We start from the raw sequence: 25,784 nt of genomic DNA, 5'->3' as shown, positions 1-25,784 counted from the left end.
TTTCAAAAATTAGCTTTCAATAAGATTTTGTTTGGGCGCAGTACCACTAAATTTTTTAGATGTCATCCAAGCTCCATATCTGACCATTTAAGGGTGCCTCCATTTATTTGCGTGTTCTGAACCATATATTTCCATATTTTCATACATTTTATGAAGTAGACATCCTCTTCAGAAGTAGTATAGGCAGTTTGGCAGTATTTGATTTGAATTCAACCTCTAATAAATACATAATTACAACAAGTATGTGCATTATAGCTCAGTTGTTCTCTTGTGCTCCGCTTTCTCACTATAATGTTGTATTAGAAAAAAATATTTGCATGCCGTAGTTTATACAGGACTGGTGGGAAATTTGCATTTATACATTCTATGTTATGTGGTTTATTTTTATAGGTGAACTGTCTTTGTAGTGTTAAAGGGATAGTACACCCAAAAATGAAAATTTGATGTTTATCTGCTTACCCCCAGGGCGTCCAAGATGTTGGTGACTTTGTTTCTTCAGTAGAACACAAATGATGATTTTTAACTGCAACCGTTGCTGTCTGTCAGTCAAATAATGGGAGTGAATGGGAACTTGATCAATAAGAGTTGAAAAAACTTGCATAGACAAATTCAAATTAAACCCTGCGACTCATGACAACACATTGATGTCCTAAGAAACGAAACCATCGGTTTGTGCAAGAAACCGAACAGTATTTCTATCAATTTTTACTGAGTGCTTAACGCAGTTGGACATAGTGGTGTTTTAGAGGTAAAAATGATATAAATACTGTTCAGTTTCTTGCACAAACCGATGGTTTCGTTTCTTAGGACATCAATGTGTCGTCATGAGCCGCAGGGTTTAATTTGGATTTGTCTAAGCAAGTTTTTTCAACTCTTATTGATCGAGTTCCCTATCAATCCCATTATTTGACTGACAGATGGCAACAGTTGCAATTAAAAATCATCATTTGTGTTCTACTGAACAAACAAAGTCACCTACATCTTGGATGCCCTGGGGGTAAGCAGATAAACATCAAATTTTCATTTTTGAGTGAACTATCCCTTTAAGTGAGGTTAAGCCAGGGGCAATTTTATGCACCTCTACCTGGTGTGTTCTTAAACAGTAACGTTAGAGAAAGACAGTCTTTTCAGCCTGCCACTATAAATCGCTATTTTTCTGTACTTAACAGGCAAATTTTGTCAAGATATTTTCAGAGATGATAGACAAGATGTTATAGAATAACAATTTAATGAAAACCCAATTTTGACCAAAAAAAATGACATTCGACCTATTTTTTGTGAACCCTTTAAGGTTCACAAAACTTCCATTTCCACTTCCATTTGCTGATCTTATGACATTAAAACACTAAATAATAAATCAGAAATGTCAAACATTAAAATGTATTATCAAAATAATATGATTACACACACACACACACACACACACACACTAGGTCAGCTCTTTAGATGCTGAGCTACAGGATATGGATTCACACACACACACACACACACACACACACACACATTTGATCAGAGGATGAGGATCAGGTTGTGATGGAGATAATGCTTCTTCAGCCTCTTGTGAATCACGTGATAGTCAGTGATCTGATGGCCAGGTTAGATCTATATTCAATACTGATATTATTAAAACACATGAGTGGATTGTTAATTAGTCTCTAATTGCATCCATTGTGCATATTGACACACAATTAGGTAAATCATCACAGATTTTGTCTGCATAAAACACATATAATGTGTGTGTGCATTTGACAGTGTACGTGCTGGATTGCCTCTTTTAACCCCTTCAGGAGGATTGAAGTGAGCTGAGTATAGGTATTGTGCATATGATTGGGGGTGGGTGGTGTAACAGCACTTAATAGAGGCCTCGTCTGTGTCTAATAATCCCAGTGGCTCAGATTAAAGGATGACGTGTCTGGTAGAGCGCTACATGGCTCAGACTCGGGCCACGTTGTGTCCTGCTGAGGGATTCCACCATGCATGAATTGCTTGAGTTTGTTTGGATTGACAAAGCAAGAGTTTGGAACACAGAGCGTTGACAGCACAAATTGTGGAACTATTACTTTTTTCACATTTAAGGAGGAATCTTGGTGTCTGGTTCGTTAGCAATGAATGAGTGGCTGCTCTGGACTGAATCTGTGATTCCTGTAGTGATGAAGATCTAGAACTCAGTGCCGCCTCTTCTGTGGTTCGGAGGCAGTACTATCTGACTTACAAAAGACAATGAGAGTTGTTGGGTACACACTTCTCTCATATGACAACATTTTCTAAAACGTTTTCTTCCTGTCAGTCTTCATGATCACTGGACCATCAGCGCCAAATTGGATAAAGGTATTATATATACTACTAGTCAAAGTTTGCAATCATTAAAAAGTCTTTTTTGCTCATAAACGCTGCAGTTTTTGATATACTATACTTGATATATATTAAAATAACTGTGTTTTGTATTCTAATATATTTTTAAATGTCACATGATTGTTTAGAAATCCTTCTCATATGCTGATTTGGTGCTCAAGAAACATTTCTTATTATCAATGTTGAAAAGAGTTTTTCTGCTTAATATTTTTGTGAAAACCATGAAATTTTGGGGGTAAGTAAGGTTTAAAATTTATTCAGCAAGGATTTTTATTCATCAGAGAATCCTGAATAAGTTCCAATTCTAACTATAAACTAGTTGCTTGTTAGCATGCATGTTTATTAGTACTAGGATATTGGCTGTTTATTAGTACTTATAAAGCACATATTAATGCCTTATTCTGTATGACCATATTGTACATCCCTTAATCCTACCCAATACCTAAACTTAACCTCTACCTTAATCACTATTAATAAGCAGTAATCAGGAGTTTATTAAAAATTCGTAGTAAATAGTTTGTTAACAGTGAGAATTGGACTCTAAACTAAAGTGTGACCAGAATATTTCTTGAGCACCAAATAAGCATTTTAGAATTTTTGAAGGATCATGTCACACTGAAGACTGAAAATTCAGCTTTGCCATCACAGATATAAATTACTTTTTTCTTTTTTTAAAAATATTAAAACAGAAAACAGTTCTTTGTAATTCTTTGTAAAAAAAATTTTTTTAATAATATTCCACACAGTGTTACTGTATTTTGATTAAATATTTGCAGAGCTTAAGAGACTTAAAAATAAAAAAATTCTAATGATTCCAAACTTTTGACCGGTAAGAGTGACAGTAGTTGTTCTCTTTTTTCACACTGAGTCTAGTGTGTTTTAGAGTTTCTATCTTCACTGTCTTGTTTTTAATGAGAGGATGCGGGACAGGAGACTCATACATATGCAAATCAGGCATGTTGCGTATATTTATGCAGAAAGTATGCCTCTCACATGTTGAAATATGGACGTGAGTTCTCAAACCTCATTTGCATCGCATACATCTTGAATGTGTTCTAAGTGGGATATAATTGGCTGTGCATCCTTAGGAGAAGAGGCATATGACATTAAAAGTTGTAGCTGAAATTCTAGTGCCCACAAAGTGGGTCTCTACTCTCTCTCTAGCCTGCTACAAAAATGATGTAGAAGGATTTGTTATCTTTGATTTTGTCTTTATCTGCAGAATTATACACCTATTAGTCCTGACATTTTTATTGGCAGAGTACTGATTTAAAAATCTTTTTTTCTTTTTTTCTGGCATGCAGGAGGTAGCGGGCAGTGATTAGAGCCTCTGCTATTACTCCTTTCTCTCACTTTTGTTTTCTGTGTATCTCTGTGCAGGTCTCACATGATTTGTTGATGCATTGATGTTTTAGTTTTCCTCTCTGTTACCTGGTCTTACTGATATCTGTCAAATTTCTCCTAAAAATTGCAGAATGCTACGTAGAACCAATCATGCATTATTAACATTGTTTACACAAGTTAAGACTGTGAATCTATACAGACTTTTATATCCACTACCCATATACAGCTACACAGAAATGCATAAGATTAATTCACACCAAGGAGACATTTATGCACAAATTTACATTTATGCACTTTGCAGATACTTTTATCCAAAGCAACTTCTGCATTCAAGGTGTACATTTTATCCAGTTCATAACAGTATATTCAAACCCACGAACTTTGCATTGTTATGTGCTACTGTTTGTTCAGAAAATCTTTTATAGATTATAATTTTTATAGATTATAAGTTTTAAAGGAAACTAGTTATTAAATCATTGAGTCACCGGACCTTGATATATATTCAGAATGTTGGTGTTAAGAAAATGGCATTTGCTTGGAATTAAATGTGCTAATATTGGCAAAATGGTATATAATGTGCATTATTTTTCAATAATTCAGCATCCCGGAGTCAATTATTACGCTTATACTACTGTTACCACACCTCAAAACATTGTTCAGATGATGTATTTCAAGACATTTGTCAGGTTTTTGTCCTTAAAATCCTCTTGTGTGTCGGACTAATTTCCTACGCATCTAATCCCAGGCCTCTGTCGCTAATTCCAAAATGTAATTTTAGAGCTAGTAACAGAGGCTTCAGCCATTGATAGCAGAATAATGCAGTTATTAATGCAGTTAGAGAGAGAGGGCGAGAGATTAGGCATATGTGAACTACTTGAGTCTGTGCGTCTCTCGACAGTGTTCGGCAGCAGCATCTCTACTAATAGTGAAACTGCAAGATCATCTGCTTCAAGAACAGCACCGTTATTACCTCACTAGTGAGAAATGTCATGTAGCTTTTAAGTTGTTCAATTATTGTACTCGTAAAATGGTCAGAGCAGTGCTGACAACACATTTCTGTGTGAGTGTGTTTGTACTGTAGGCTGTGTAATGTACTCAATGCTTTTGAGCGGGAGAGCAGGAGAAAGAGAGTATGTGCTTTCCGTACATAATAAAACGTAATTTTGTGGCAAAAACATGGAAATTATTTGTCATTTTTATCCTGTTTTTTTTTTTTTTTTTGCTTGGTCAGTATCATCATAAATCATTTGGCGAAGTGATATGGAACAGTAATATGGTCAAGACCTGCCTGGAACTTCTTTAGCCGTGCGCTTCCCTGAAAATAATTGCACACCTTAGAACTCGATATGCACCAATCGACTGGCCAGGAATTGGAATCTGACAATTTCCCATATGATTGGCCCGGATCAACGACCAGCCGGTTTTTGCCACGTCTTTCCGATTCCGAGCTGATCCGTTTTGTTACCAGTGGGCAGCGGACCAGACAATAACGTCAGCTGCATGTTCTTGCACTCTTCTCTACAACGACGATGTGACGCACTTCTGTCTTCTTTCTCTCACTTGTCTCATTCATTCCGGTTAAATAGTGCTTGTATTGTGCATAATTTTACTCATTCATGCAGGTTTCGCGCTCACACCCAAAGTGCACGCACCACTGATCTATATGAGTGGAGCGCACAAGCCGCTTCTCAGTCTCAAACAGCTTCTGAGTCACAAATACCAAAATGAGTGGATTACTGCACTTAAACGGTCAAATACACACAAAATTATGTCAAAATACCCATCTTGGCGAGTATTCAGTTAAACACATTCAGTTTTGAAACGTTAAATAGTTGAGAAAGAGAACGAATGTTGTGTAACAGTATATTCTGGTCCGTGCATAAACTCTTAAAGTGACAGCAGTCTAATTTTCCTGCTGCTGTCTGTCATGTTAATCAAAGAACAAAAGACAAAGAAAATCCCTTTCTGCTCTTGACTGAATAAGATTTATAACTTTAATTGTAAGCATTAATCTGTATTTTTGCAATGAAGACTGATCCAGTGTTATTTTACATTTGATTTCTTTAATTTCTGTAGTATTTCTTACCTGAATAAAAACCTACTTAACCTGAAAAAGTTTCATAGCTCTCTTTATTTTATTGTATTTATTTGTGCTGTTGTTTAAAATTCATTTATTTGTTCTTATTTTACTTGTGTTTTTTTTTTTTTTATTTCTTTTTTTAGAGTTTTGTTTATGCTGTCAATTATAGTTATTAGAAAGGAGATCAGAATCAGCAAAAATCGGTATTGGCAGATCACATTAACGAAAAAAATCGTTATCGGTCAGGAAAATTGCAATCGGTGCATCTCTACTTAGAACGTTCATCAAACAATCAGATTTGAGCATTCAACAGCCCCAGAGTATAAAAAAATGAAAGAAAATTATTTTTTTTTGGTTTGAATGTGCAGCCTCAAGCACTTAAAGTCTAGCACTTAAAGGTGATTTTCTGAAAGTTCAGATGGACATGTCCCCATTATCCCTATATCTATACCTGTGAATGGTTCACACACTGTAAGTAACAAACATCATATTTAGTTGTTGGATTATATATGTTAAACCTATATATGTTAGTGTTTGTTTGGGAATTGTGGTAATGACAGTTGTGTTTTGCAACATTGTAAATCCAACATTAATCCCTTAGAACATTCAGAATGTTGATGTTTGTTGGGGTAGTGTGAACCAGGCTTTAGATAAAAAGAATAGTTCATTTGTTCCAAATAAACTATCAATTGTTCCAAACCTGAATGACTTTCTTGGAAACTGTATGTTCCATAGAAGAAAGAAAGTAAGAGTTTAGAAATTGTTTAGTCTACAATATAATAAAGCTGCATGATTAATCATTAAAAAATAAAATGCAATCTCAATTCAAACACCCACACAATCTCCTTCCTAAATGATTGTCCACGTCTATTAAACCTTTGACAAAATCACACTGGAACATTCAAATCTGCATTTACACTGCTGCTGACTTAAGCAGTTGGGCTATCAAAACAGTCTTTTCAACCACACAGTATCAATATTTCTGTGTTACAAATATTAAAATTATAACGGAAGTACTGTAATAAAAGTTTATACACTGATGTCTACAGAAACGATCAAAATAGAGCAAATCACCTTTTGAAAGTAGCTTGCCGCTTCAAATAACGATTGCATGGATTACATAGTTACACAAGTGACTGTTAAAAAATGTGTTTGTCGTTGAATCATTCATTCAAGAGATTTGTGCAGAAATGCTGATTCATCCAGCAATGAAACAAGTGAGGTATTTATGAGTGAGTCATTGAATCATTTATTCAAACTGATTTTTGAAAATAATTCATTCTAATTAATTAAACATTTAAATCGACTGCAGCAATTAACATTTTGTCAGAACCTCTAGTAAATTACATGTTATTCTGTTTAGTATCTTGGGAAAACTGTGTTCTCTATTTGAAACAAAAAAATCGTGAAGCTCTCAGCATAATATAATCTAAGAATTTCTAACTAGATATGAATTGCAACAACTGCTATTTGTAACACCTGTCTCAGCTAGCCGGAAATCCTGCTGTGAAATAGCTAATGCATTGCGGGTACTCACTTTGTCAAGAATGCTAATTAATGCTGTTTACTCTTAAACACTAATTTCTGTTGTAGAGGACATCAGAATGCTAATACACCGAGCACAACTCATAAATAATTGACTGAGCAATGCAGAATGCTAATGGATTAGCCACTGGGGGCAGAGGGATGCTGCTGTTAAAATAGCGCATGTTGAATGTTAATGTGGCAAGCGATGTTCAGGTATACCTCTGGAATGTGAAGAGAGGCAGTGGTTCTATTTCTGGCTCTTTCGTTTCAATAAAGAAACAGCACCAGGGGTTTTAGAATTAAAACCATGTCGACAGTAATTGATGGTTTAAAGGCAATAATGCCAACACACCAGTCTGCTTGACACATGCAGGCACTGGTGAAATCTTAAGTGGATCCAGGCATAATTAAGTCATAATACTGTAGTTCTGTTGGAAAAACCTAGTGAGCGGCAGCTCTCCCTACTGACTTCTAGGAAAGTATCCTAACCATCATGGAACTTCATAAGTGAGTTTTCTGGAATTCTCTACATATGCAGAAGCCCCAAACATTAGAATTAAATTAAATTTGAAGTTAGCAATAGCATGTTGCTAAACTAATGGTGCTACATTGTAATTAGCATCAAAATACAGAGCACGCACATCTTTTGGGTCAAATGATACATATTTTACACTGACTGAACTACTTTTTAGTAGGGCTGGGATGATACATTGATTCTCGAGCTTAGTTTTAACAGCGGATGGTGCTCTAGGCTAGTTTTTAACTGTACACTCTCAAAGAAGACTGCTGGACAGTGCTCGTGCGTTCGGCTGAGTCATGTAAGTGGTTAAATATACTCACCTCAGCTCAGCTTTAACCTTTTTGAACCTTTTCAACCCTTGTTTCAACCTTTTCCAACTTTATGAATGATTATTTTAGGTTTAAGTCGTGTATGTAAAGGAACTGGAAGCAGCTAGTGTACGATTGTTTCTAAAGCACGTATAGTAGTGCCATTTGCTGTTTAAAAACTAAGAATCAATTCGAGAGAGAATCGCGATACATTGGAAATGTGAATGAATCGCTCCAGAATCGCTCCAGATTCTTTGTATCGCGAATCAAGTTTCAATGTATTGTCCCAGCCCTACTTTTCAGTATAAAATGAAATCTAAGGTTATTTAATAAAGACATTTCTCTCGCTTTGTTTGAAATGTTGAATATCTTTTTTTCACCCAGCTCGGTGCAGTGCATTTTGGGAAAGGGTTTGACATGATGTTAGAACGCAAGTGTTTCACTAGATGTGTGCGAACTGTAAAATGTATTTAGGAGCATGAGTGCGAATAAAACTTAAATATCTTAAATGGTACAACAAACATCTTATTTTAAGAGGTTTTCAGTTTGGTAATGGAAAAACAGTGAGTGCATGATAAAACAAGCGAAGGAGACACGCTGATTGAAAATGCACATTAACTCTCTGACAACAGATGGCGCTGATGGAACAGCAGAAATGTAAATGGTGAAATAGAGCTAATGCATGTCGTATCAAAGTATATTCTCTTGAGTTATTTTTACATCTAATTGTATTGACACTTACTCAGTTGAATTATGTTTCTGTTTAACAAAATATTTGAATTGTTTATATGAGGAAAATTGAGTTGGCATTACTTAAAGGAACACTCCACTTTTTTTTTTTTTTTAAATAGGCTCATTTTCCAACTCCCCTAGAGTTAAACAGTTGAGTTTTACCGTTTTCAAATCCATATAGCCGATCTCCGGGTCTGGCGGTACCACATTTAACATAGCTTAGCATAGTTCATTGAATCTGATTAGACCGTTAGCATCTAACTCAAAAATGACCAAAGAGTTTCAGTATTTTTCCTATTTAACCCTTTCGCACGCAAGTTTAAAATATTCTGGCTGACCCCCCAGCGTGAGTTTTTTAAGGCGACCGTTATTTAGAACGTATCACTTTATGGTTTCCATGGTGACGCGCCATTGCTTGTTACGTGACACACGGCAGCGTTGTAAGACTGATGATCTCCTTTTATTTAATTTTTCCTTTTTTATTCAAAATATTCACAAATTTGTTAACTATAGCATGAAATATCTAATATTCCGATTGCCAAATATGTGCAAGTGAATGTGTTTTGCTGTTTAACCCTTTGATGCACAAGCTATGAAAACCCCTTCTAATGCGCAACATGGGTCAAAAATGACCCGTATTCATTTCCTATGTAATTTCAATCATGGTTGAGTGTTTCTTTGCTGAATCTTTAAAAGAAATGTATTTTATCATTAATTTATTCCAGGTATTCCTTAAATATCTTGTTTTAGATTGACAAAAATCATTATGTTCATTTTTTCTTTCTTACTTTATAAACAAACACAGTTTTTGTCTGTCTACATCAATTTTACACACATGGGTCAAAAATGACCCGTATTCATTTCCTATGTAATTTCAGTCATGACTGAGTGTTTCTCTTTGAAAGAAATTTATTTTATCATTTATTTATTTCAGGTATTACTTAAATATCTTGTTTTTGATTTTCTACAAATAATTATGTTTATTTTTCTTTCTTACTTTATAAACAAACACAGTTTCTACATCAATTTTACACACATGGGTCAAAAATGACCCGTATTCATTTTCTATGGTATTTCAGTCATGACTGAGTGTTTCTTTGCTGAATCTTTGAAAGAAATGTATTTTGTCATTTATTTATTCCAGGTATTCCTTAAATATCTTGTTTTTGATTTTAACAAATCATTGTGTTTATTTTTTCTTTCTTTTTTTCATAAACAAACACAGTTTTTGTATTTCTACATCAATTTTACACACATGGGTCAAAAATTACCCATATAGATCCCTTTGCAAATTTTCGCAAGAAGGAACATATTTACTGCAGACAACTGTTCATCTGTCACACATTTCATGTCTCAACATGGCTGCTTTTGTATATTTGATGGATGAAAGACATATTATATTTCATATAATAGGCTGTATATTATATTTCATAATTTGTATTTTTTGTCATAATCCAATGCTACTGGTCACCTTTTACATCTATCAGTGTTCCTGAAAAGTAACAGTTTTGAACAAGGTTTCTGTCCAACAGTGAAAATATATAATAAGTGTATCGATCAACAGTGATTTTGATTTTCTTTATCTAGAGTGTTAATGGCTGGTCCTCAACAGAACTGAGGTGGATGATGACATCACTGTAAAAAAAGCTGAAAGTGTACTTTGCGAACAGTCAAACGCAATTTAAATGTGTATGTGCAGGGTTGCACATACACAGTTACAGAAATCCGGCGGAAATTATAAAAAGTTACAAAAATCTGTATGCTGACCCTCACGTACACATAAAAAGTGAAGTATACGTTGGCCTTTAGAAAGGTAATGACACACACATTCAAAAAAATTCATTCAAAAAGAAAGGAAAAATTTAAATAAGGATTTGGTTATTGAGTAATAGATGGAATAATGAATGATAAAATTAATTTATTGTAATATGCAATATAGAAAATAACTAATTCGGGTCACTTTTGACTCATGTTGTATTTGTCCAAAACTGTTACATTTCAGGAACGCTGACAGACATAAAGGATGACCAATTGCATTGATTTATGACAAAAAATTAAAAATTATGAAATATATAGCCTAATATATTAAATATAAAAGACTTACATCCATCAAATATACAAAAGTAGCCTTGTTAAGATGTGAAATGTGTGGCAGATGAACAGTTGTCTGCAGTAAATATGTTCCTACTTGCAAAAATTTGCAAATCTTAAAGATTTCTATATGGGTCATTTTTGACCCATGTGTGTAAAATTGATGTAGAAACTGTGTTATGTTTATTTTTCTTTCTTACTTTATAAACAAATTATTTGTAGAAAATCAAAAACAAGATATTTAAGGAATACCTGAAATAAATGATAAAATAAATTTCTTTCAAAGATTCAGCGAAGAAACACTCAGTCATGACTGAAATTACATAGGAAATGAATACGGGTCATTTTTGACCCATGTGTGTAAAATTGATGTAGACAGACAAAAACTGTGTTTGTTTATAAAGTAAGAAAGAAAAAATGAACATAATGATTTTTGACAATCAAAAACAAGATATTTAAAGAATACCTGGAATAAATGAATGATAAAATACATTTCTTTTAAAGATTCAGCAAAGAAACACTCAACCATGATTGAAATTACATAGGAAATGAATACGGGTCATTTTTGACCCATGTTGCGCATTAGAAGGGTAGTGATACAAAAATGATTTTTATTAAAAAAGTAAGAAAGAAAAAATTAAAATGAGGATTTGTGATGATCAAAAACAAGTTAATTGAGGAATACCTGGAATACTGAATGATTAAAATAATTTCTTGCAAAGATATAGAAAATAAAAACTCAGCCGGGTCATTTTTGACCCATGTTGTGCATCAAAGGGTTAAACACCTTTATAATGATCACGTTAGTTGAGCCATATGAGCGATGGGCGCCGCCATGTTAGTTTGCGCCGCACAGAGAATCGGCTCTGTTGGATTTACAACCCGTGAATTCATCCACTTCTCCCGAAATACATGAAACTAAGTGAGTCGGTGAACTGGGGAAGAATAGAGTAAGCTTTAAAGTTACTTTCACAATGTGTATCTGATATGAATAAAATGTGTCGTCAAATTATAATGGAAAGGGTTGTTATTTCTGCTTCTATAGACATCACTGTGTATTTTACAAACTCTAAATATATTGTTTTGTTAGTACTCATGTGTATTTAAATGTCTGAAACCTAAAATAAACATAATTTGGTTGAAAACACTGCATATATGTAATATATGAAAAGTGCTGCGCGCGTCCGTCTCTGGTTTAGCGCCAGCCAAAGCGTGTGCGCACATTTGAATTTGGCAGTTGATCACGTGATGCGCTGAACGTTCTAATCACACCGGTGTGATCGTACGCTCCAGGGACCAGCCAAGACTGATCACACCGGTGATCGTACGCGTTAATGGGTTAAAACTTGACTCTTCTGTAGTTACCTCATGTACTAAGACAGATGGAAAATTAAAAGTTGCGATTTTCATTTTCAGAAGAACTATACTCTCACTCTCATCAAGGCGCAATGATATTACACAGCGTCTCTCACAAACAAACGTCTCCATGGTCGCAAGGCACGCTCCCTGTGCAAGCAGGGGGTCACAGGCGCTGTGTAATATCATTGGGCCTGCTGCACACATGATACGGCAGCAAAGTTCCTTGATTATTACACCGGAATGAGAGTATAGTTCCTAGCCATATCAGCCTAGAAAATCACAACTTTTCATTTTCCGTCAATCTTAGTACACAATGTAACTACAGAAGAATGTAGTTTTAAATAGGAAAAATATTGAAACTCTTTGGTCATTTTTGAGCGAGATGCCAACGGTCTAATCAGATTCAATGAACTATGCTAAGCTATGCTAAAAGTGGTACTGCCAGACCCGGAGATCGGCTATATGGATTTGAAAACGGTAAAACTCAACTGTTTCATTTTAGGGGAGTTGGAAACTGAGCCTATTTTAAAAAAAAAGTGGAGTGTTCCTTTAAGGGTGCATGTTGAAGACAGGTAAAGTGTATTTGGTTAAACACAAATTAGATTCAAAATACATAGAAGTCTAACAAATAGTTGCCATTCTTTTGAGTAAAACCAAGATGATAGTTGTATTCTTATAAATTAACGTTAACAAAGAATATGAACTAATTGGACCTTATTGTAAAGTTTTACCTATTGTTCTTTTTAGTTCTTTTGCTCTTCTTTGGTCTGTTGGTTGTTGATTGGATTTTGAGATGTGGGTGTTATGATATATTGCTTAAAAATCCAGAGTTAAAAAATAAATAAATAAACAAAACTCATACAATCGATGAATCATTTACAATAAGATCAGTAACATCAGGGTTTGAAATTTACTTTTTCACTCAAGTACACACTCATTGTAGTCTCAAGTTAAAGGCTGAGATCAAAAACAGTGAATCTAATCACTAAAAAATATATATATATATATATATTTATATTATTTTATATATATTTCATTCCAGCCACAAAACTGAAAACTGCACAATATAGCCTTGGGTGAAGTTAGTACATTCCAACATTTGTCCCAAATTGTTGGTAATGTAACTTAATGGAAAACTATGTGAATGGCTCAGCAGGATTTTGAACAGCCTCTGAAGTTGTAGGAGGCCGCTGCCAACAGAAAGCAGAGTGGAGCTGTCGGTGTGCTTATACTCATAAAAAATAATGTATCCGAATTTAAAGACATGACACTTCTCGTCCAGTGTGCGACTTGCTAATGCTGGAGGATTTAATTTATGAATCATATCCCACCAGTTTGGCTAGTGAGTTGATATGTGTTACCCGCCTTGGTTGATTTTGTCCCACATTTGGCAGGTTTTAGAAAATAGATAGGATTAGTTTTCATTTCATGTCAGCTTTAAAATGTTGTTTCTATAGGCTGCTCAGTAGGTTTTTAGAACCAAATATGTACAGTATTAATCATGTAACATTGGAAGGACTAACACAATATTTCTGCTGTCTAAAGCAAATCTTCCCAAGACAGTGGTTAGTTCAAAGTGACATTTAAGTTCAGGCATGACTAGTATAGATCCATCTAATGAGCCAAGGTGAAGGTTCACATGAATCACTCAATGTATTAAGGGGTCAGTAGTGCATTAGCTTTTATCCCAATGGCAGTAGCTTTGACTGAGATATAGGACAGCTCTGTCTGAGATATAGGCAATAGGACAGAATTGACCCTGTCCACTTCAGTGTGTGCCACACTTGCTAGAGCCGATCGTGAGCCAGTCGAGACCTTCACATGTAATTCTTCTAGTCTAGATGGCTAGATATTGTAGATCTGATTAAGGTGAGGCATCATTTGCTGAGGAGGCGAAATTATTCTTCAATGCACCAAAGCACAAAGGAGATTATGCCTAGTGCTTGGCCTTTCAATAGAAAAGCTTAATTCACTTGGTAATTCACTTGGTATACAGTAGTAGTCCAATATTGAGAAATATATTTCATGCATTCTCCAAATAGCTAATATTCATTTGCTAGAGCTCATAATACCATATCTTTTGTCCCAGTGGAACATGCACTTGTTCTCTTTCTTGGCTCTGACTCTTTGCACACTGGACGCTTATGTGCTTAAGTGATTAAGAGACGAAGTGGGAAATCGGGTTAATTCAGCTTAGAAGTGTCTTTAAACGTGTGGGAGCCACTGCCGCTTCAGGGTCCCCGGGGCCTCAAGCATATCCTACATCTAAATGCAGGAGTTCAACAGGTTCTAGACTTACAAGAGTTCAAGGGGCTGTTAAAACATCAACCTCCTGATCATTTAGGGCCTGAGGTCCAGATTACTAAAACTAAAGTGCTCAAATGTACTGTCTCTGTGTGGTTCCTGAAGCCTTTGTCTTGTTGCCTCAGGATTAGCTAGCTTTGAAGATCTCATGTCATAAGTGACGTGTCATGTACAGGCTTTCCCATGTTCTGTTCCAGAAAAGTTTCAATACAGTTTTAAATACAATATCACGGCCCTGATGTGCTTTGACAATGGTTGTACAACTGGTTAGGTTTACATGTGACTTATTACAATAGATCAGGTTTTCCTGGCTTCTCACAAACACATGGGTGGAGAGCCATCCTGGCACCTGTCTGGTCACGAAACCTCTATTATGACAAACGATGATCGGTGACACCAAAACAACGTGGCTGGTGGAGCAACTGTCATGGCACATTGGTGTATCTTGTCAGAGGTGGTGTCTGGATAGTTACATTGTTACATTCTTTGAGTGTGTCACCTCTTACTTGTGCTGTAAAGAGGTGGGTCGCTAATGCGTATTTAGAATGGTGGAATTGGACAGGAGTCTCAGCATGTCTGCAGAACTGGAAGAGCAGGGTTTTGTGTTAAGGTGATCTCTGGCAGCACTTGTATGTTCAGTTGGCAGAGTTAATGTTTGCATCCGTCTCAGCAAAAGTGTGGACAAAGTAAGGTAAATGACTTCATATTTTAATATCTCAAAGAGTTAACAGTCAAACTTAAATTAAATGTTTACAAGTGAATACTAATAAACAAAGAAAATGGTCAACCTTGTCAGGTAAGTGATCAGCGAAGGGAACAATTTTGGACAGAATTGTATTACTAATTTTAAAATATTAATTACAACAACTACTACAACTAATATTTTATAATATTATTGAAAACAACATTGTGAATGGAAAGTGGATTTAAACATTTGTTAATTGTTTTATAATATTATTTTTAGTCATGTCATTCTAACCCTGTGCAATATTTACACACCCTTAAAGAAATCACACAGTTTACTGTATGATTGCAAATTCAGTTTCAGTAAATTACTTACTATAACTTCTTCTGACAAAAACAAACAGTTAAGTCATTGATCACAATTATTTACATCACACTTACAGTAGTAGTCAAAAATTCAAGCTTGTGTCAGTCCTACACAGTTTTGTATTGTGTATGTAATGTTTTGAAAAGGATGAATTATGGCTTGAGGGAGGAACTATAAAAATTTAAACCTAAAACAAAAATGTCATCAAGTAACCTAAAAAAGGTGCCATTCAAAGTGTTGGATCTGTGAGATTTTCTGATGTTCACCAAAGCTTCATTAATTTGACCAAACATGGTGTAAAATAACTGTTTTCTATTTTAATATAATTTAATAATTTAAAATCTCACTTATTCTTATGATGGCAAAGCTGAATTTTCAGCAGTCATTATTCCAGTCTTCAGTGTCACATGATTCTTTAGAATTCACTCTAATATACGGACAGGCCCGGATTAAGAACACGTTGGGCCCTGGGGCTATAGCAACACCAAGGGCCCCCTTTCATCCGATTGCCATTTCATTTTATCAAATCATTTTATATAAGCACACTAAATAATCCATGCTATTTAACATATTTTAAAATATATTTAACATATAAAATATTTAACATATTTTAAAATTGTATTGCATATATTGCTGACACAATAATTATTTCCTCTGATTAACACAAAATAAACTATTTTGAAGAATGTGGGTAACCAAACAGTTGATGGTCCCCAGTGATTTCCACATTATATATATTTATTTTTTCCTACTATGGAAATGAATGGGGACCAGCAACTGTTTGGTTACCCACATTCTTCAAAATATTTTATTTTGTGTTCAACAGAAGAAAGAAACTCATTCAGGTTTAAAACAACTTGACAGTGAGCATGTGATGACAGGATTTTAATTTTGGGGGTGAACTATCCTTTTAAGGACAAGGGTCCGCATGCTAACTATTAGGATGCTGTCACTTTAAGACCTGCACGCGTCCGATTTTCTCAACTCACTTCAGACATAACCAACTGTGTTTATGTAAACCTTTTGTGTAATTGACAGTATTATAGCGCAATCAGAAGCGAAAGATGAAGTCCAGTAGTCAGGTGCTGTTTGACAGGCTTAAGTGTGTGTGCACGCTTCGGGTGTATGGGGTCAGAAAAAGCGCATCTCAGAACAGCACACGAATGACATGTTTAACTGGCAGGGCTTTAAAGTACATGCAAATAAAGAATTGATTGCGAATAAGTGCAGTGTCCCGTGAGTAACTCTACCGCTGTGTTAACGTGTGATGTGAATGTGTCAAGGTCGAGTTGTACGGATGCACCAGAACTGCAACTGATAGAATGTGCTTCAAAGGCAGATAGTTGGAGACAAGTCACTCGACATTGGTGTTCGTCAAAAAACAGTAGGAAAGTTAATTCGGGATTTTTACATGGGTGATGATGATGAGAGAAAAACACTGACATTATGAATCCACAGCAATAAAATCAATCGACTCGTCCCTGTAAATGTTGAAAACACCTTACGTTTTAATGAGAAACAATTACCATCCGAATAGGGCTTAACTCGTAATAAAAATAATAACTTGATGCAGCTGCTATCTCACCTTTTTCAACGTGTAAAGCACGCAGATCGGCGACGGTGTCGATGGGTGAAGATAATTGTGAGCTTCCGCTGCGCGCGGGGTCTTCCACTGGCTCGAATGTTTTATGTGAACCGAAGCAGTTAGTCAGTTTTGTAATTTTTGCTGTAAGATTAGCATCCCTTTTCTCCCTTTCAAGCTTATTTTTCCTTTTTTGCGCACCACTATCACTTTTTTTTTTTTTTTTATCATTTTGAACACCAGCGACGCTGAACAAGCAATAAAGGCCAATTTTCTAGTCTAGGCCTACATGCGACAGCATAACGCAAAGAGGCGTTTCCCGATGTCATGCCACGAATTGTAAAGTGATTTTGATTGGACGGTGATTTATCTGTCAGGCACATTTTCCAATCATTTTTTCTTGTTATTTTATTAGACACAAATCAACCTCAAATCAAACTTTGACTTGTCAATCTCATTTCCTCCAGCCAATCACGGGCCCCCTCTACCCGCGGGCCCTGGGGCTTCAGCCCCACCTAGCCCTTATGTTAATCCGGCCCTGTATACGGAAGCCCTAAATGGCCATGGATTACAATTTTTTTTTAATCTTGTTTTCTCGTGATCACGACTTATTTTCTCATGATCTCGAGATAACAAAAGTTGTTTTCTCGTGATGACAACTTAATTTTCTCGTGATCTCGAGATAACAAAAGTTGTTTTCTCATGATCACGACTTATTTTTCTCATGATCTCGAGATAACAAAAGTTGTTTTCTCATGATCACGAATTAATTTTCTCATGATCTCGAGATAACAAAAGTTGTTTTCTCATGATCACAACTTATTAAAAGTTCTTTTTACAATGATTGATTCTGAAACACTGTACCCGGATTCTACTGTTGCTATAGTAACGTACACAACTTTGACGTGCATCTGATCGACGGATAAATCATGCGCTCTTATATCTTGTGGATATTTCAGCTAAATTTTTACTTCACTTAATAATAAAGTTTACAATAAATAAATACATATAGGCTATTTAATCACTAAATGTACGCTTAACATATTGTTTGTGTAATTAACATAGCTAATATTCAACAGAGCATCTCAAGCGCAGGCAGAGTGCCTTCAGAAAGATGCCAGATTATTCTATAATTCTAAAACCTTTTAGATTAAACCAACTTTATTTACTCATTTAATATATATATATATATATATATATATATATATATATATATATATATATATATATATATATATATATATATATGACGAATAAAAATAACATACACATTATGTAATATATATATATTACATAATGCGTATGTTATTTTTATTCATCATGTAGGATAGGCTGTGACGATATGTGCTTTAAACTGTCTTCCTCCTATCTTCCATTAAAAAGGGGTGCAATACTCCAGATTTCCTGTTAGAGAGTGTTTATGTGTATGTTTTCTACAAAGAAATGTAGAAAATACAATAGGTTACACACTATCACTGAATTAAGTCAGAACGATAACAGATACACTTTCAAGCAAAATAATTATAATCAGTCATTTAACAGTAGAGTTAATCGCTTAAGGCACACAATACTACACAAAATAAAGCGATCAGGAAAACTATCTCTGTCCGAAACTCGTACAATCTGAGCCAATATGAACTAATACAGTAAAGTGGATATTTACAGCGCATCACCAGTTATATTTGGTAATATACTGCCACCTGTTGGCACATTTGTGTAATGTAGAGCAGAGATTAAGTAGTGATCACGAGAAAACAACTTTTGTTATTTCGAGATCACGAGAAAAATATTAAGTCGTGATAACGAGAAAACAACTTTTGTTATCTCGAGATCACGAGAAAACAAGATAGAAAATTTTTTTTAATCCATGGCCGTTTAAGGCTTCCGTACTAATATGCTGATATGTTGTAAGAATTACATATTATTATTATCAATATTGAAAACACCTTCATATTTTTGTTAAACATGATATATTTTTTTTATTAGTTATTTGATGAATATACATTTCAAAAGAACAGTATAGAAGAAATAGACCACACTTTATAGTATGAAGTGTGATGTGACCCAAACAAGTTGAGTCGAAGGTGATGTCAGAATAGTAACTGACACTCATCTGATTGTTAGTTGAGGTGATGATGTAGCCCTAGTGATCTTCTTATAGCCGGTGATGTCATTTGGCCTGCAAGTGCTGTTATGTCACCCTGTTGCAATCACTGGTGATTGATAGTGAGTCTTGTTGTTTATTCTTGTGACCCTGCTTCAACTGATCGGCACACCCACCCCTACTTTGAACAAGTCTGTGTGAATGTTTAACTTGGCTCATCCCTTTTGATTAAAGTGAATCTCACTTAATGTCCAGGCTTTTAACAAAGCTTTCAGTTATTGCTCTTGTTTTAGGAGTGGTAATTCAGACTGCAGAAGTGCGGCTGGTTGTAGTCCTGCTCACGTGTTGCTTGTTGTTGGCTTTGCGTCTTTTTGAGTGTCTATCTGTTGGAAATGTAGAGTGCACTGCGTTAAGCATTAAGATGGCTTGTCAAATTAAAAGTACTGCAACTTTTAAAAAATTATTCTGTGCTTCTTATCATGGAATATGGGTTTTATAATATTATGCAAAAGAAAATGCTTAGAAAAACAGAAAGCACACAGAAAATAAAGTAAACTTATGCGCAAATAAACTTTGCGCATGTGTTAGTTTTTTTCTTCAGCCTGTGAGATCACCAATACACGATATAATCTTGCGGACGTGGGTGGGGCAAGAGAGACTCTATGCATATGTCATAGTCACAGCTATTCAGTGTTTTCAACAATGAAATGTTTATTTTATGTTTCAGACATTTAAATATACATAATGTATATTCAGGGGCACTGCTAAGGGGGCCCCCAGAAATCGGTTTTATTAGTAGTAACAGTACTAGTAGTAATGTAATAGACATTATAAATGTATAATCTACCAAAGTGTTACAAATAAAACAAAATTATGGCTTATTTCTGCATTTCCGGCTAAATTATCACTGGCAGGGGAAAAAAAACCCCCACCATTTTCTAAATTTTGTTGTGTCTAATTGATTGTTAAAAGTCACTGTTGCAGTGTATTGCATATTGCACTCTGTTTATCCTTTTTTTATATATATACTGTATGTTTAATCATTGTTTAAGAATGTTGCATTTTCTATGAATATTTGATTACTGTACTGTATTTGTATATTACATTTGCATAATAAATCATCTGCTAGCTACTGCCATGGTAGGCCTCTGACTAAATACGGATACCTAGTGTTCAAAAGCAATATTTTTTCAGCGTTCAGCATTTTTTCAAATACACCGCACTTTTGCCGCATAAATTGCCGATTTCAGCAAGCAAAATATATGCGGGGCTAGCATGATTTCATAATCCCTGTATTTTCGTTGCAAAAAAGTCACATATATCTTAGCAGAAAGTTGAAAAATGTTGCGTTTACTTCACACTAGTAAAGCAGCATTATTTTCCCCCTATTGCCATGGGATCCTTGTGAAGTGACGTAATTACGCGACGTGAACATCATCTGCAAACCATGAAACTATAAAGCACACAAATCATTCTCATTTGCCAATAAAAATAAGCTCAAAAGACCACGCGAAGCAGTTTTCCAGTGTGTTACATGACAGTGGGGGCTAAATATTTTGCACTCCGTGCAACTGCGTGTTGACGCTGGAAAACCACTTTCACTTTGCCACCGCCAAGGATGGTTAAAGCAGCAGTGGAAGCAGGCAAGAAGAAGCACACATTTTTAAAAATATTTTATTTATTCATTTTTATAGAAGTTGTTGGATATTAATAATAATACGTTTATTTTATATAGCGCCTTTCTACAAACTCATATTCCTTTTGTAAAGCTACAGAACTTGTTTGACTCAATGTTTTGTAAGTTTGAGCCATGTGTTAATTAAGGTCTGAAATAAAACAGAATGAGAACTTAAATATTCTGTGATTTAGTATGCTTGCTTATCATAGGAAGTAATAGGAAATTACTCTTTACATTAAAGTAGTGGCCTAGTGAGAACAGGGTGTTGGGGGAATCACCTTTTATTTTTTTCTGTTTTTCATCAAACCGCAGTTTTTGCAAGTTCCTGCAATTTCATCGCATAAAATTGCAAAAATATCCTGCATATTCCATCGCATTTTTTAAGAAAACGTGCCGCAAAATCAAGCATTTTAGCCACCATCAATCACAAAAAAATTCTGCGTTTTTCTGGAGGGACTGTCATATGAAACATAAATAAATGAAAATTACACAGAAATGCAGTCTTCTTACAAAAAGTTGTAGTTGAACAAACAACTTTGAAGAACAAAGAAACACATGAAGACCAACAGATCTATTGCAAACTTTGCAGTTTGGAGATAGCAGCATGAAAAATAAAACTTATTTGAATTGTGAATTGGTTATATAAACAGGACATGAGCAAAGAGCACTCAGGTCTCTCAGCCTGAGCCCATAGGTAGTCAAAGACCCCTGGACATTGGCCCAGTTCATTATCAGTTCTTGCAATGTATACTAACTGAATCGATGTAGACTGTCAGCATTCGTGTGTGTGTGTGTGTGTGTGTGTGTGTTTGTGTGAGAGCGCGCTATGAAGCTAATCTTTTGCCAGGCTGCTGGTGGAGTTAGTTGTGATGTTCTGTATATGAAGTCGCCATTTGTGGATAAAAATGAAGTCACAAAAAAAGCAATCACACCCCATCCAGCATTGTGGACAACACATTCACATAGCTGATGTTGCATTTGTAGCATTACGATTGTGAATAAATGGACATCAGCTGAGAGATGCTGAGAATGTTTGCTCCGGGACTTATGCCTGACTGAACACTTGGCTTCAAACAATAGTAACTGTGTTCCTAGCAGCTGATAAAAGTGAATGTGTGTGTGTTGGACCATTCGCCAGGTCTTGCCAGCTGGTGTTTAACCCCATCTTCAACTTCTCTCATATGGCTAACACACACTTTCAAACAACCCTTTAAGCCATAAATCTCCTGTCCTGTATCATCAAATGTTCCCATTAGCTAATTTAGATTTCTAAATTTGTTCCACATCAGTGAACGTGAGGATTTTATCCCTCTGGGATAATGTAGATAATAGGTTAACGGATCTGTTTGGATTTAAATGGCAGTACTAGTCACAATGGATCAATCAAACAGTCATCAGAGTTTAGATGTCAGTCATAAAAGGTGGTTTTGACGGTCTGCTGTTTCTCGTTTTATCTATCTTAATATGCATGTGTGTGCTGAAAGAAGTGTTTTGGGGTTTGGATGATTTGTGGTCTCCAGGGATCTTATTTTGGAGCTTTGATTTTAGGGAGGTCTGCCCCCAGCGGATGGGTATGTGTGTGTTGCGAGTTGTCTGATTTACTATTTCCTGTCATAGGGCGACAAACCGGCGCTCAGTAATTGTACGAGCATTTGTAGTAAGCAGTGTTGTGCACCATTCATACTTGATGCTATTCTAGTTAATTTCCTGGATTTATTTTGAGGTAGCTTAAAGGACGTAGAATTGTAATTTGAGAAAATACTATTTAAATGGACTGACGTAATGGGAATGACGGAATGAGTGTGTATCTAATTTCATGACATTTTTTTTTTCTGCATAAATTATATATGTACAAGTTATTACACAGCTTATAGTATGCTACCCAAGAAACATATTTAATTTATATATACTTTACAGTACAAAAGTTTGGAGTAAGTCTTTTTTTGAAAGAAATTAATACTTTTATTCAGCAAGGAAGCACTAAATTGATCAAAAGTGAAAGTAAAGTCATTCATAATGTGACAAAAGATTTCTATTTCAAATAAATGCTGCTCTTTTTCTTTGATCAAACTTTCATCAAAGAATCCTGAAAAATACTAACAGCTCTTTTGTTTAATTTGGGAAACACTGCCATTTAAATGCCACAATCATTTCCCAAACACCTACACCAAGTGATCATGTGTGAAAAATTCTTATACATAATTTGTTCACTTTTACTTCAAGGGAGTAAAAATAATTTCTTTCTTTCTCAAAACACTGAGTTTTGAGAAAGAAAGAAATAATTTTTACTCTCTCGAATTTTTGTTTATAGTGTGTGTGTGTGTCCATATATATATTTTTATATATATATATATATATATATATATATATATATATATATACACACACACACACACACACACACATCTATAATATATATAAGTATAACATATATAATATATATATATATATATATATATATATATATATATATATATATATATATATATATATATATATATATATATATATATATGTACACACACTGACTGTGCATACATGCCAGGTCAAAAAGTAAACTTTATTTCTAAAGCGCTTTATACAATATAGATTGTTTCACAGCAGCTTCATAATAGTAACAAATTAGCATTTTTTCTTACGCACAAAATCCTTACTTGTCACACAATTTCTGAAACCTGACACTCAAACACCAGAACCACACACCAAATCTGCAAAACTAGACTATTTCTCGACCTTCAACTCAGTTTTCAATTCATAAAACACTTTTTGCAAAACACAACACACAATTCTCATGTAACACACAAAAATCTAACAGAAGTATCTTGATTTCCTTTTTCAAACACAAGCATTGTTTCTGTCCAACTACGCATGGTTGATGTATTTTCTTTCGCACTGTGTATTACTGTGTTCACAACCACAAATGCTTACAGTAAAAACATAAATAGTTTGGTTTCAGTCTTGCTTCCGTGTTTACCGTGAATTTTTCAACATTTTTCTGCCAATTACTTTCAATCTTGTTCAGAAATATACATAGCAGCTCATGAAAGAAGAGCTTTAGGTATCCAAAAACAGAATATTATGGCAAAAAGGTGTTTGCAGCGTAAGGCAAATGTTTGCTTTTGAGGTGTGTTTGTGATATTTTGAATGCAGTGCTTCATTTTGCAAGACATTTTGCATTTTGTGTGTGCAATTCATAGATTTGTGTGTAAAGTTTTGAAAATGTAAGCAGTTGAAAAAAATTCTGTAATTCTGCTAACAAGCCAATAGTATCATTATACAGCTCAAGTCAGTTCAGTATTAATTCAGTTCAGTTCATACCTGTGTAAAATTCAGCAGTTCATATACAGTGTATTTGCATATACATGTACACTCCACTGCACTCTGAACAAGCAAAAGACACAAGATAGTTGTGTTTGGTGTGTATGTGTGTATCATTTGATGTTTGTGTGTAGAGTTACTACACAAAAATGTCATTTTTAGAATAGTTAAAATAGTTTTGAATGAAGTGATTTCTTTTGAAAGATATGTGTGAAGTTTTGCATGTTGTGTGCGTGTTTTGTGGTTTTGTGTGTAGAGTTTTTAGAAATGGAGCCACAGTTTCAAAAACTGTGTTGTGTAAGCATTTTTAAAAAATGTAAAAGTGTGATTTTTTTTTTTTTTGGTTTTTTTTTTTTTTGGTTTTTAATGCAAGAGTGCATTTCTTATCTTTGTGATTTTAAAATAATTGAAGGAAACAAACTATATATGGTTATTTATGAAATATTTCGAACAAATGAATTCAAAGCACACATTGAAATGAAAACGTCTTATAAAAAAGTCGCATTTCAGTTTTAATGTAAAACAGCAATTTTCCTAAAAAAGTAGAAAATAAAAAAACTTGCATTTTTGCAAACAAAATTTTAAATACTGTAGCTTTATAGATGTGAATCTGATTCATGATCGCTGTTGCATGTGATCTTCCTCTCAGTGATCTTGTCCTGTCACTCTATGTGCACAAGTATTTACTCTAGGTTCTTACTAAGAAACACTAGCATGTTTACCTTTTCAGGTTTCAGACAGGATCTGAGGCATGTAACAGTGTTTCCTCCTAAACTGAAATCCTGCTCTGGAGGGGAGATAGTGGCTGATATTCAGAGAAACTTTTTTGCCACCTTACTTAGAGTGGGATAATGTACATGATGCTTTCTCCATCATTCCAGTGGATTTTCCTCACTATCCAGCAGGGTGGACACCAAGTAGCTGCTCAGCTCAGTGTTTGCTGAAGTGACAAAGTATGTACAGTTGAAGGAGTTGCCTCACTTCCTTTGAAAACAACTTTCTAATTACCTTTTTCATTCATTCATACTTCATTTTAAGTATACTAAGCATACTTCATACTAAATAATATCAGATTAATAACATTTCTAGAGCATTTTTTTATTTATACTCTGACTCAATGTAGCATTTACTAGTTAGTCTATTGCCAAAACTCAATATAGAAACAAAAATAAATACCAAATTGCTGAATAAAAAGTTTCGTAAGTTGGGATAGTCTAGAATTTTTGTTTTTATAAATATTATGTCAAAACAATGTGATGGACATGGAGCTCTATCTATGTTCATTTGATAGTACTGAGCAGTTTAGTCTAATCAAGCAATGTATTCTAAATATCAGGGAATAGGTAGCATAATTAGTCAAAATTATTGGTGCAACTAAACATTTTGTTGCAAAACTTGTGTTGGGCTAATGACATTCTTCTGCTGTGTTGATGT

General features: G+C 34.8%; 1 protein-coding gene across 8 annotated transcripts in view; it reads left to right on the top strand.

Moving 5' to 3' along the window:
- igf2bp2b (insulin-like growth factor 2 mRNA binding protein 2b) overlaps positions 1-25,784 on the top strand; it is a 55,346-nt gene that overhangs the window by 8,812 nt on the left and 20,750 nt on the right. The window lies entirely within an intron of this gene.

The sequence above is a fragment of the Chanodichthys erythropterus genome, chromosome 12 (genome assembly GCF_024489055.1).
Source record: "Chanodichthys erythropterus isolate Z2021 chromosome 12, ASM2448905v1, whole genome shotgun sequence".
Classification (NCBI taxonomy): Eukaryota; Metazoa; Chordata; class Actinopteri; order Cypriniformes; family Xenocyprididae; genus Chanodichthys; species Chanodichthys erythropterus.
This window is presented reverse-complemented; position numbering and strand designations above follow the sequence as displayed.